Genomic DNA, 11,583 nt, shown 5'->3' with positions numbered 1-11,583 from the left:
CTTTTCTTTAAGAATGTTGAATATTGGCCACTAATCTTTTCTGGCCTATAGGGTTTTCACTGAAAGGTCCACTGTTAGTCTGATGGGCTTCCCTGTGTAGGTGACCTGGCCTTTCTCTCTGATTGCCCTTAACATTTTTTTCTTTCATTTTGACCTTGGTGAATCTGATAATTATGTGTCTTGGGGTTTATCTTCTCATGCAGTATCTTATTCGGTTCTCTAGATTTATTGAATTTGAATGTGGGTCTGTCTTGCTAGGTTGGGGAAGTTCTCCTGGATGATATAGTGAAGTATATTTTCCAACTTGGTTCCATTCTCCTTGTCTCTTTCAGGTACCCTAATCAGTCACAAGCTCGGTCTTTTTACAACATGGTTCTCAGATGTTTTGTTCACTTCTTTTCATTCTTTTTTCTCTATTCTTGTCTGCCTTATTTCAGCAAAATAGTCTTCAAGCTCTGAGATTCTTTCCTCCATTTGATCTATTCTGCTATTAATACTTGCGACTGCATTGTGAATTTCTTGTGTTGTGTTTTTCAGCTCCATCAGGTCTTTTATTTTTTATTTTTTTTGAGATGGAGTTTCGCTCCTTCACCCAGGCTGGAGTGCAGTGGCATGATCTCAGCTCACTGCAACTTCTGCCTTCTGGTTTCAAGTGATTCTCCTGCCTCAGCCTCCCGAGTAGTGGGGATTACAGGCACCCACCACCACATCTGGCTAAGTTTTGTATTTTTAGTAGAGAGGGGGTTTCACCATGTTGGCCAGGCTGTTCTTGAACTCCTGACCTCGTGATCCGTCCACCTTAGCCTCCCAATGTGCTGGGATTACAGGCATGAGCCACTGTGCCCGGCCCATCAGGTAATTTATATTCCCCTCCAAAACTGGCTATTCTGGCTATTATCTCCTGTATTGTTCTATCATGATTCTTAGCTTATTTGCATTGGGTTAGAACATGTTCCTATAGCTCAGCAAAGTTTGTTATTAGCCACCTTCTGAAGCCTACTTCTATCAATCCAACCATTTCTGCCTCAGCCCAGTTCTGTGCCCTTGCTGGAGAAGTGCTGCAATCATTTGGAGGAAAAGAGGCACTATAGCTTTTTGAGTTTTCAACTTTTTCCATTGATTCCTTCTTATCTTCATGGGCTTATCTAACTTTGATCTTTGAGGTTGCTGACCTTTGAATGGGGTTTTTGTTAGGTCTTTTTTGGTGATGTTTTTGTTTTCTGTTTGTTTTTCTTTTACCAGTCAGGCTACTTTACCATAGGGCTGCTGCAGTTTGCTGGAGGTCTGCTCCAGGCCCCAGTTGCCTTGTTTTTTCTTATACCTGGAGGCATCACTAGTGAAGTCTGTGAAACTTCAAAGATGGCAGCCTGCTCTTTTCTCTGGAAGCTCTATTCCACAGTGAGTAGGTACCTGTTGCTGCCACAGTGTGCCTGTGGGAGGTGTCTGGAGGCCCCTGTTGGGAGGTCTCACCCAGTCAGGAGAAACAGGATCAGGCAGCTGCTTAAAGAAGCAGCCTGGCTGCTTTTTGGTAGACCAGGTGTGCTGCCTTTGAGTGGGATCCCTTTCTCATCTGAACAATTTGTTTTCTCCAAAGCTGGCAGGCTGGAACTGCTGAGTCTACTGAACCACAGAGATCCAAACTCCCTTCCCCACCAGGAACTTGGACCTGTCTCAGGCAGATTCCAGCCCCTGCCATTGGCTGGCTGGAATTTTAACTGCTTTACTTCTTGGGTTCAGTCCCCTTCCTAGGGATACGTAGGGATGGATTTCTCACCTTGCCTGGAATCCTGGAGCTGGAATATGTAAAACTCCTGGGTCTCTGTGTGTGCCTGAGTGGTTGCCCGGCCAAGACTCCACACAGCTCTGTGTATCAGAGTTGAGGCCCTGGTGGCATAGACTCATGAGGGAATCTCCTGATCTGTGGGTTGCAAAGATACGTGGGAGAAGCGAGGTTTCTCAGGCAGGGTTGCACTATCACTCACCATTTCCCTTGGCTGGGAGTGGGGGTCCCTTTGGCTCTGTGCTGCTCCTAGGTGGGCTGCCACCGCCCCCCCAACTTTTCTTTGTTCTCCATTTGTTGAGTGGTTTGCCTAGTCAGTCTCAGTGCAAGAACCTGTATATTTCAGTTCAAGGTACTGAATTCACTCTCCCCTTTTCATTCCTCTCTGTGAGTGCCACGGACCACAGCTGCTTCTAATCAGCCATCTTAGATCCAGCTAAATATGTTTCCTATAAGTAACTTATAGTTGGGTTTTATTTTTTAATGCAATATGACAATATATAACTTTTTTTTTTTTTTTTTTTTTGAGACGGAGTCTCGCTCTGTCGCCCAGGCTGGAGTGCAGTGGCCGGATCTCAGCTCACTGCAAGCTCTGCCTCCCGGGTTCACGCCATTCTCCTGCCTCAGCCTCCCCAGTAGCTGGGACTACAGGCGCCCGCCACCTCGCCCGGCTAGTTTTTTGTATTTTTTAGTAGAGACGGGGTTTCACCGTGTCAGCCAGGATGGTCTCGATCTCCTGACCTCGTGATCCGCCCGCCTCGGCCTCCCAAAGTGCTGGGATTACAGGCTTGAGCCACCGCGCCCGGCCAACAATATATAACTTTTAACTGAAATGTTTAGTCAATTTACACTTAATGCAATTATTCATATATTCTGATATAAATTTAGCATCTGACTATAAGTCCCATTTGTGCTATCTAGTTTTTTTCTCTCCTTTCTTGTCTTCTTCTGAATTTACTAAGAAATTTTATTATCCCATTTTTCTTCTACACTTAGTAAATATACTTTTTCCACTGTTTTTACTGGTGGTTCTAGAGCTTACAGCATGTCTTATTGTAGCCTAATATAAAGTCGTACTCTTGCTAACTTCCAAAGTGCAAGGACCTTACAAATGTTTAACTCCATTTCTCCTTCCAGCCTTTTGTGTTATGGCTGGCATATATTTAAATTATATATCTATATCTATTTATGTATTTAATATATATAGAGAATATATAATTAATTTCATATATTTTAATAATATATTTAAGTAGTTAAATGTATTTTTAAATTAAAATATTGCATTTTAAAATAATAAATATTAAAAATATATTTAATTCTCTATATATAGAATATATGTATTTAAAATCTATATATATATTTCTTTTTTTTTTTCAATGTTCAGTTTCCTTTAATGACCCCCATCTCCCTGAAGGGCAGGTGCAGGCAGCTAGGCGATGGCAAGAGATGTTCACTTGAAGATCTTGCCCTGATTGAAGACTTTGCCTACATGCTGGAAGGCCCCCTCCCAGGAAAAGTACTCTCGAACCAGCGTCTGGGTCTCCTCGCTGCAGGATCCAGTTTCCGCCATGTGTATGACTCATAGTCCACCTGCCAATCTGGACTCAGTGGAAAGGCAAGGTCCTGGCCTCGGAAGACCCAGACTCCAGAAATGGAGCTGCTATTGTTGGTTCCAAAGAGGATGACACTGGCGAAGGCATTCTTCCTGAGCTTGTCCAGTCGCTGGAACATTCCAGTGATGAGATTGCAGCTCATGAAGGTATGAGTGAGTTCTTCAGGGAAGCGATACTCTGAGTACCACAGGGACCAGCTGTCCTTATCAAAGTGCTCCCAGAAATATGGCAGTGCCACAGAGAGTGTGTGCTCATTGGAGTACTTGCGTTTAAATTCATCCAACACGAAGGTACTCTTGGGCAAGTGAGCGAAGGGGTCCTTGGGCTTGGGCTCAGCAGCCAGCGCCTGCTTACATTCATCCATCTCCCCCTCAGGAGCAGGGGCAGCCGCCTTTTTCTCTTCCTTCCGCTCAGCCTGGGGCTTCTGCTTCTCTTCCTGTGAACCCTTCTTTTTCCGCGGTGTATCTTTTTTAGGCTGGGTCTCTGCAAACTTTTTAGCATCAAACTGGGCCATCTTCCCCCAAGACAGCCCGGAAGGGGGGTAGATTAATACAGGTGAGGAACCAGCGGTTGGTATTGGGAGAGGCCTGGCGGAAAGAAGGCTCTAGGACCTGCTTATAGAGACACAACAGGGTGCAGACAACTGTGATGTCAGCCAATGTCACTCGTTCGCCCACCAGAAAAGTCCTCGTCTTCAAGTGAGCATCCAGCAGCCCCAGAATTCGCCTCACTTCCTCCTTTGCATTCTCAGTGGCCTGTTTGTTGTGGTGCAGGATGCCCAAGGTGGGGAATACCCAGGTACTGGCTGGGGGCACTATATCGGAATCAGCAAAGCTCACCCACTGCACCACCTGGGCTGCTGCCTCTGGAGTACTTCCCCGCAGCGCCTCATTGCTCACATAGTAGGGCAATGGCGCTGCTCTCAAACACACAGAATCCATCCTTACCCAGAACCTTGCTGGCAGGAAATTTGCGGAGAAATTCAGGGGTGCAGTTGGTTTGGCCAAAATGGAAGTGGGGTGGTGCGGAGAGCACACGGACCTGAGCCCCACTGTACTGAGCAGGGATGAGAGCCTTGAAGGCCCTCCAGTTTTCAGGATAGGTATACAGGGTCCCAGCCGCCATGGTGATTCCGCAAAGAAAAAGCTAAAAAAAAAAATATATATATATATATATAAAATATATATATACACACATATATATATACATACACACACACATCAAACATGCAAGATGTTATTCTTGTTTAATACAGTTCTATTAGAATATATATCTATATATAGATATATATCTACGTAGATATATATATCTATATATATAGAGATATATATTTATATATATATAAATCTACGTAGATATATATCTATATCTATATCTACGTAGATATATATATCTATATATATAGATATATATTCTAATACAACTGTATTATATAGATATATATAGATATATATCTATATTCTTATATATGTGCAAATGTGTGTGTGTGTGTGATTTATTACTGGAAAGCCAAGAAGCCCCACAATCTGCTGTCTACAAGCTGGAGAATCAGGAAAGCTGGTCATGTAATTGAGTTCAAGTTCAAAGGCCTGAGAACCAGGGGAGTTGGTATCATGAGTTCCAATCCAAGTCCAAAGGCCTTGAGAACCACAATCCCTGAGGTCCAGTGGCGGGAGAGACAGATGTCCCTGTTCTAACAGAAACAAATTTGTTCCTCCTCCACCTTTTTGTTCTACTGAGGCCCTCAACAGATTGGATGATGCTCACCCACATTGGTGAGGATGGTTGTCTTTACTCAGTCTACCAATTCCAATACTAATCTCGTCCAGAAACACCCTTATATACACAGCCAGAAATAATGTTTTATCAGCTATCTGGGCATCCTCTCATCCCACCAAGTTGATACATAAAATCAGCCATCACAACAGTCAATATTAGTTTGGATTTACCCACAAATTTACAGTTTTCTTATTGATCTTCATTCCTTCTTGTTTTTCTTCTTCCAAACTGAATCATTGTCCTTTTTCCTGAAGGACTCTCATGAAATCTGCTGATGATAAATTCTCTCATTTGTAGTCTAAAAGTTGTCTTGATTTAACCTTTGTTTTTAAAGAATATTTTTACTGGCTATAGAATTCTTGCCAGTTATTTTCTTCCTGAATTTTTGAAGCTCACATACCTTTTCTTTTAACTTCCATTGTTTTCATGGAGAAGTTAGAGGTTTTTAAAAAATTTTATTTCCATCATTTTGGGGAACAGGTGGTTTTTGGTTACATGGATAAGTTTTTTAGTGGTAGTTTACTAGATTTTGGTGCACCCATCACCAGAGCAGTGTACACTGTACCTGGCATGTAGTCTTTTATGTCTCACCCCCCCTTCCACCCTTCCTCTCAAGTCCTCAAAATCCGTTATAGTATTCTTATGCTTTTGTATCTTCATAGTTTAGCTCTGACTTGTAAGTGAGAAAATACAATATTTGATTTTCCATTCCCGAGTTACTTCTCTTAGAATAATGGTCTCCAGCTCCATCGAGGCTGCTGTGAATGCCATTATTTTTTCCTTTTTATGGCTGAGTAGTAGTCCATGGTGTATATATATATATATATATATCACATTTTTTATCCACTCGTTGGTTAACAGACATTTAGGCGGGTTCCATATTTTTGCAATTGCGAATTGTATTGTTATAAACAAACATGCATGTGCAAATGTCTTTTTCATACATGACTTATTTTCCTCTGAATAGTATTACTTTCAATATTACTGCTACCTAAAAGGTAATACATCTTTTCTTTCTTGCTGCTTTTATTATTTTTCTTTGTCACCTCTTTCACTATGATGTATCTTGGTTTGAGATTCTTTATATATATCCTGTTTGGAACTTGGAGCTTGGAGCTATTCCTGAATCTTAGCTTGATGGTACCTTTTGTCAGTTTGAGAGAATTATCTTGGAATACTGCATCTGCCTAATTATCTCCTACCTCTCCTTCTGTGGTTCCAATTATTTGTACATTATGTGTTCTCACCATTCCCTCATATATTTTATATTCTTCTCTGTATCTTCTATCCTGTTTTCCTCAGTTCAGTCTGGATGTTTTCTTCTAACCCATCCTCATCGAACTTCTTTCTTTTATGTTTAATATGCTGTTATACACATCCATTACATTATTTTGTATTGTTTTCTTTGAGAGACAGGGTCTCACTCTGTTGCCCAGGCTGGAGTTCAGTGGCATGAGCAATCCTTCGGCCTGAGCCACCTGAGCAGCTAGGACTACAGGCATGTAACATCACATCCAGCCAATTGTTAACTTTTTTTGAGAGAGATAGGATGTCACTATGTTGTTCAGGCTGGCCTTGAACTCCTGGCCTCAAGCGATCTTCCCACCTCAGACTCCCAAACTGCTGGAATACACGCATAAGCCACCACGCCCAGCCCATTAAGTTCTTGAGTTATTGTAGTTTTAGTTATAAAACTAATATGTGATTCTTTTATATAGGTTCCACTTCTCTGGAATCTATATTGTCATCTAATTTCTTAATATATTAATTATTTGGGCCTGAATAGAACAAAATATTTTTAACATAAGCCAGTCATTTCATAATCATAGCAAAAGAATGATAGTTTGAATAGGCATCCTTGTTTTGTTCCTGACTTTAATAAAAATGCTTCTGGTAATTCACTGTTAGGTATAATATTAGGTATCAGTTTATAGACAATTTTTTATTATGTTATAGATATCCATTTTTTAGATTTAAGGAGATACTATCAAAATAGATATTGATTTTTGTAAAGTAGATTTTCAGCATTTACTGAGATTATCATATATGTCTTCTTATTGGACCATTATACATTTTTTTTTTTTTTGAGACAGAGTCTCTCTCTGTCGCCCAGGCTGGAGTACAGTGGCCGGATCTCAGCTCACTGCAAGCTCTGCCTCCTGGGTTTATGCCATTCTCCTGCCTCAGCCTCCCAAGTAGCTGGGACTACAGGCGCCCGCCACCTTGCCCGGCTAGTTTTTTGCTTTTTAGTAGAGATGGGGTTTCACCGTGTTAGCCAGGATAGTCTCGATCTCCTGACCTTGTGATCCGCCCGTCTTGGCCTCCCAAAGTGATGGGATTACAGGCTTGAGCTACAGCGCCCAGCCCGGTTATAAATTTTTTTAATATTAAATGATCATTACATTTATGAGAAAACCCCTCATGGATGCACTTTTATTTATTTATTTATTTTTGAGATGAAGTCTCACTCTTGTCCCTCAGGCTGGAGTGCAATGGCATGATCTCAGCTTACTGCAACCTCCGCCTCCCAGGTTCAAGCGATTCTGCTGCCTCAGCCTCCCAAGTAGCTGTGATTACAGGCGCCTGCCACCACACCCAGCTAATTTTTGTATTTTTAGTAGAGACGGGGTTTCACCATGTTGGCCAGGCTGATCTCCAACTCCTGACCTCAGGTAATCTGCCCACCTCAGCCTCCCAAAGTGCCGGGATTACAGGTGTGAGCCACCGCGCCTGACCTATGTATCTTCTTTTTACATACCATTACATTAAGTTTATTTGCATTTGGAGGTGTTCATATATATACACATATACAAACAATTAAAAGCGGTGGTATTTAGGTTTTGGTATTAAGTTTGTGTTACCTTACTCACTATGCACTTAAATCTTAAATAGTGTTGATTTTGACCCATCTATCAAAGATAAAGAGCGGTATGTATAAGTTTGCTACAATTGTGGTTCTGGATATATTTCCTTGTATTTTCATGTTTTTGCGTCATTCATTTTGAAAGTGTACTAAATAGCATAGAAGATGTATACTAAATAGCATACATCTTCATTGTGGATGATAGCACTCCTCATTATAAAATGGAACTACTTTTTGGTTTAATGTTTTCTTCTTAAATTTCACTTGCTGTGATGTTAATATATCCATCTGTTCTTTCTTTTTATATGCTTTCACCTTATATATGTTTGTCCATCATTTTAGTTTTAACATATCTTTATTATTTTGTTATATGTAGATTATCTTCAAGTGGCATATCATTAGTTTCTTAAAACTGTGCCTTTTAATAAGGAAACCTAAAACTTTGTATTTAATACTACCATGATTTTTACATTTATGGTCATAAATTATGCTTTACTTTATTCCTGTTGCTTTATTCAATAATTTTTTGTTGTAAGCTTCCTTTCTCTACTTTTATTTTTTGCCATAAAAATAGACATAAGAGTTACCATTTATTGGCCAGATGCGGCGGCTCACACCTGTAATCCCAGCACTTTGGGAGGCTGAGGCGGGCAGATCATGAGGTCAGGAGATTGAGACCACAGTGAAACCCCATCTCTACCAAAAATACACAGAATCAGCCGTGCGTAGTGGCGGGCATCTGCAGTCCCAGCTACTTGGGAGGCTGAGGCAGGAGAATGGCATGAACCTGGGAGGTGGAGTTTGCAGTGAGCTGAGATTGTACCACTGCACTCCAGCCTGGGTAACAGAGCAAGACTCCGTCTCAAAAAAAAAAAAAAAAAGAGTTACCATTTATCACATAATCAACCAGCACACTGTTCTATATACATTATCTTTTTAACAGATTTATTGAGACATAATTGATACAAAAAGAACACTTTATACAAATGTGTACAATTTGATGAGTTTGGACATATGCAAACACCCATGATACTATCAACACAATCAAGGTAACAGACATATCCGACACCTCACAAAGTTTCCTTATGTCTCTTTTGTTTAAATTTTTTGTTTGTGTATGTGTGTAACAGCACTTAATGTGAGGTCTACCCTCTTAACAAATGTTGAAGTATGTGATATCATATTGTTGCCTATAGGTACTATGTCGTACAGCAGATATCTAGAGTTTACTCATCTAGCGTAACCAAAACTTTATACCCATTGAACGACAACTCACCACTTCCCCCACCCACTGGCACCCTGTTAACCACTATTGTATTCTCTGCTTCTATGTGTTTGACTATTGCAGATACCCCATATAAGCGGAACCATGCAGTATTTGTCCTTCTGTGACTGGCTTATTTCATTTAGTATAATGTCCTCCAGGTTCATCCATGTTGACACAAATGGTAAGATTTCCTTCTTTTTAGGGCTGAGTAATATTCCATTCTATGCATATTTTCTTTATCCATTCATCAGTCAATTGACACTCAAAGCTTCTGTACAGCTAAGAAAATAATCAACAGAATGAACCTATGCAATGGGAGATAATATTTGCAAGCTATATATCAAATAAAGGGTTAATTTCCTAAATATATAAGGAATTCCTACAACTCAATAGCAAAGAAACTAATAACCCAATTATAAACTGGGCAAAGCAGTTGAACATACATTTCTACAAAGAAGGCATGCAAATGGGCCAGGTACATGAAAGATTCTCAACATCATTAACTATCAGGGAAATGAAAATAAAAACTACAATGAGATATCATCTCACAGCTACTATAGAAAAAAAAAGATAAGTTGCTGAGAATGTGGAGAAAAGGAACTCTCATACACTGTTGTTAAAAATGCAAAATGGTACAGCCACTATGGAAAACTGTATGGAAGTTCCTCAAAAGATTAGAAAAAGAACTACTATATGACCCAGCAATCCCACTTCTGGGTATATAGCCAAATGAAATGAAATTAGGATCTCAAAGAGATATTCACACTTGGCCAGGTGCTGATGGCTCATGTCTGCAATCCCAGGACTTTGGGAGGCTGAGGTGAGAGGATCACTTGAGCCAGGAATTCAACACCAGCCTGGGCAACAGAGTGAGACCTCTCTCTCTCTCTCTCTCTCTATCTATATATATATATATATATACACACACACATACATACACACATATATACACACATACATATATATGAGATATCAACACTCCTATGTTCATTGCAGCATCATTCACAATAGCTAAGATATGCTTTGTACACTTTAAAATAATCTTAATTATTCATTACAACAATCTTGCAAGGTAGGCAGTCCCTTCATATAAATGAAAAACCTAAGGGTTGCAGAGACCATTAACTTGCCTAAGGACACTAACCCAGTAAGTGGCAGAGTTGGGACTAATACCTAGGACTTCTACACTTTACAAAGTCTTTAATGACTATTTTGTTTCTCTCTTGCTCACTCTCACTCTCTCACCCTCAAAGCATTTGTTTTATCATCTGATCATCTGCAGTTATTGGAAAAAATACATTTAGAGTTTCTGATTTTAAAATGGTATACTGGGCCACGTGTGGTGGCTCACGCCTGTAATCCTAGCACTTTGGGAGGCTGAGGCGGGTGGATCACTTGAGGTCAGGAGTTCAAGACCATCTTGGGCAACATGGTGAAACCCTGTGTCTACTAAAAACACAAAAAAATTAGCCAGGCATGGTGGTGCATGCCTGTAGTCCCAGATAATCAGGAGGCTGAGGCAGAAGAATTGCTTGAACCATGGAGGCAGAGTTTGAGGGAGCCAAGATGACGCCTCTGCACTCCAGTCTGGGCAACAGAGTGAGACTCTGTCTCAAAAAAATAAAAAATAAAATGGTATACTGAGCACATGATGTAGTGCTTAGATGTACTGAGATAGATGAATTGACAGAAGTAGGCTTCAGAAGGTGGATAATAACAAACTTCGCTGAATTAAAGAAGTATGTTCTAACCCAATGCAACGAAGCTAAGAACAATGAAAAAACATTAAAGGAGCAGTGAACCAGAATAACCAGTTTAAAGAGGAACATAAATGACTTAATGCAGCTGAAAAATATGACATGAGAACTTCACAATGCACCCACAATTTCAATAGCTGAATAGACCAAGTAGAGGAAAGGATCTTAGAGCTTGAAGACTGTCTTTTTTTTCTTTTCTTTCTTTCTTTTTCTTTTTTTTTTTTTGAGACGGAGTCTTGCTCTGTCACCCAGGCTGGAGTGCAGTGGCACGATCTCAGCTCACTGCAGCCTCCTCCTCCTGGGTTCAAGCGATTCTCCTGCCTCAGCCTCCTGAGTAGCCGGGATGACAGGTGTCTGCCACCACACCTGGCTAATTTTTATATTTTTAGTAGAGATGGAGTTTTGCCTTGTTGGCCAGGCTGGTCTTGAACTCCTGACCTCAGGTGATCCTCCTGCCTCAGCCTCCCATAGTGCTGGGACTACAGGCGTAAGCCAGTGCACCCAGCCTGAAGACTATCCTGCTG

At 40.7% G+C, this 11,583-nt stretch overlaps 1 long non-coding RNA gene and 1 pseudogene across 1 annotated transcript in view; both read right to left on the bottom strand.

Annotated features, from left to right (window-relative positions):
• Positions 1 to 3,139: 3,139 nt before the first annotated feature.
• On the bottom strand, positions 3,140 to 4,537 carry LOC708442 (elongation factor 1-gamma pseudogene; annotated as a pseudogene).
• Positions 4,538 to 9,123: 4,586 nt separating this feature from the next.
• Positions 9,124 to 11,583, bottom strand: part of LOC114670838 (uncharacterized) — a 52,529-nt gene continuing 50,069 nt past the window's right edge. The window contains exon 3 of the long non-coding RNA XR_003720608.2: positions 9,124 to 9,581. This is a non-coding gene — a long non-coding RNA (uncharacterized LOC114670838). The remainder of the gene's footprint in view (positions 9,582 to 11,583) is intronic.

The sequence above is a fragment of the Macaca mulatta genome, chromosome 11, assembly GCF_049350105.2.
Source record: "Macaca mulatta isolate MMU2019108-1 chromosome 11, T2T-MMU8v2.0, whole genome shotgun sequence".
Lineage (NCBI taxonomy): Eukaryota > Metazoa > Chordata > Mammalia > Primates > Cercopithecidae > Macaca > Macaca mulatta.
This window is presented reverse-complemented; position numbering and strand designations above follow the sequence as displayed.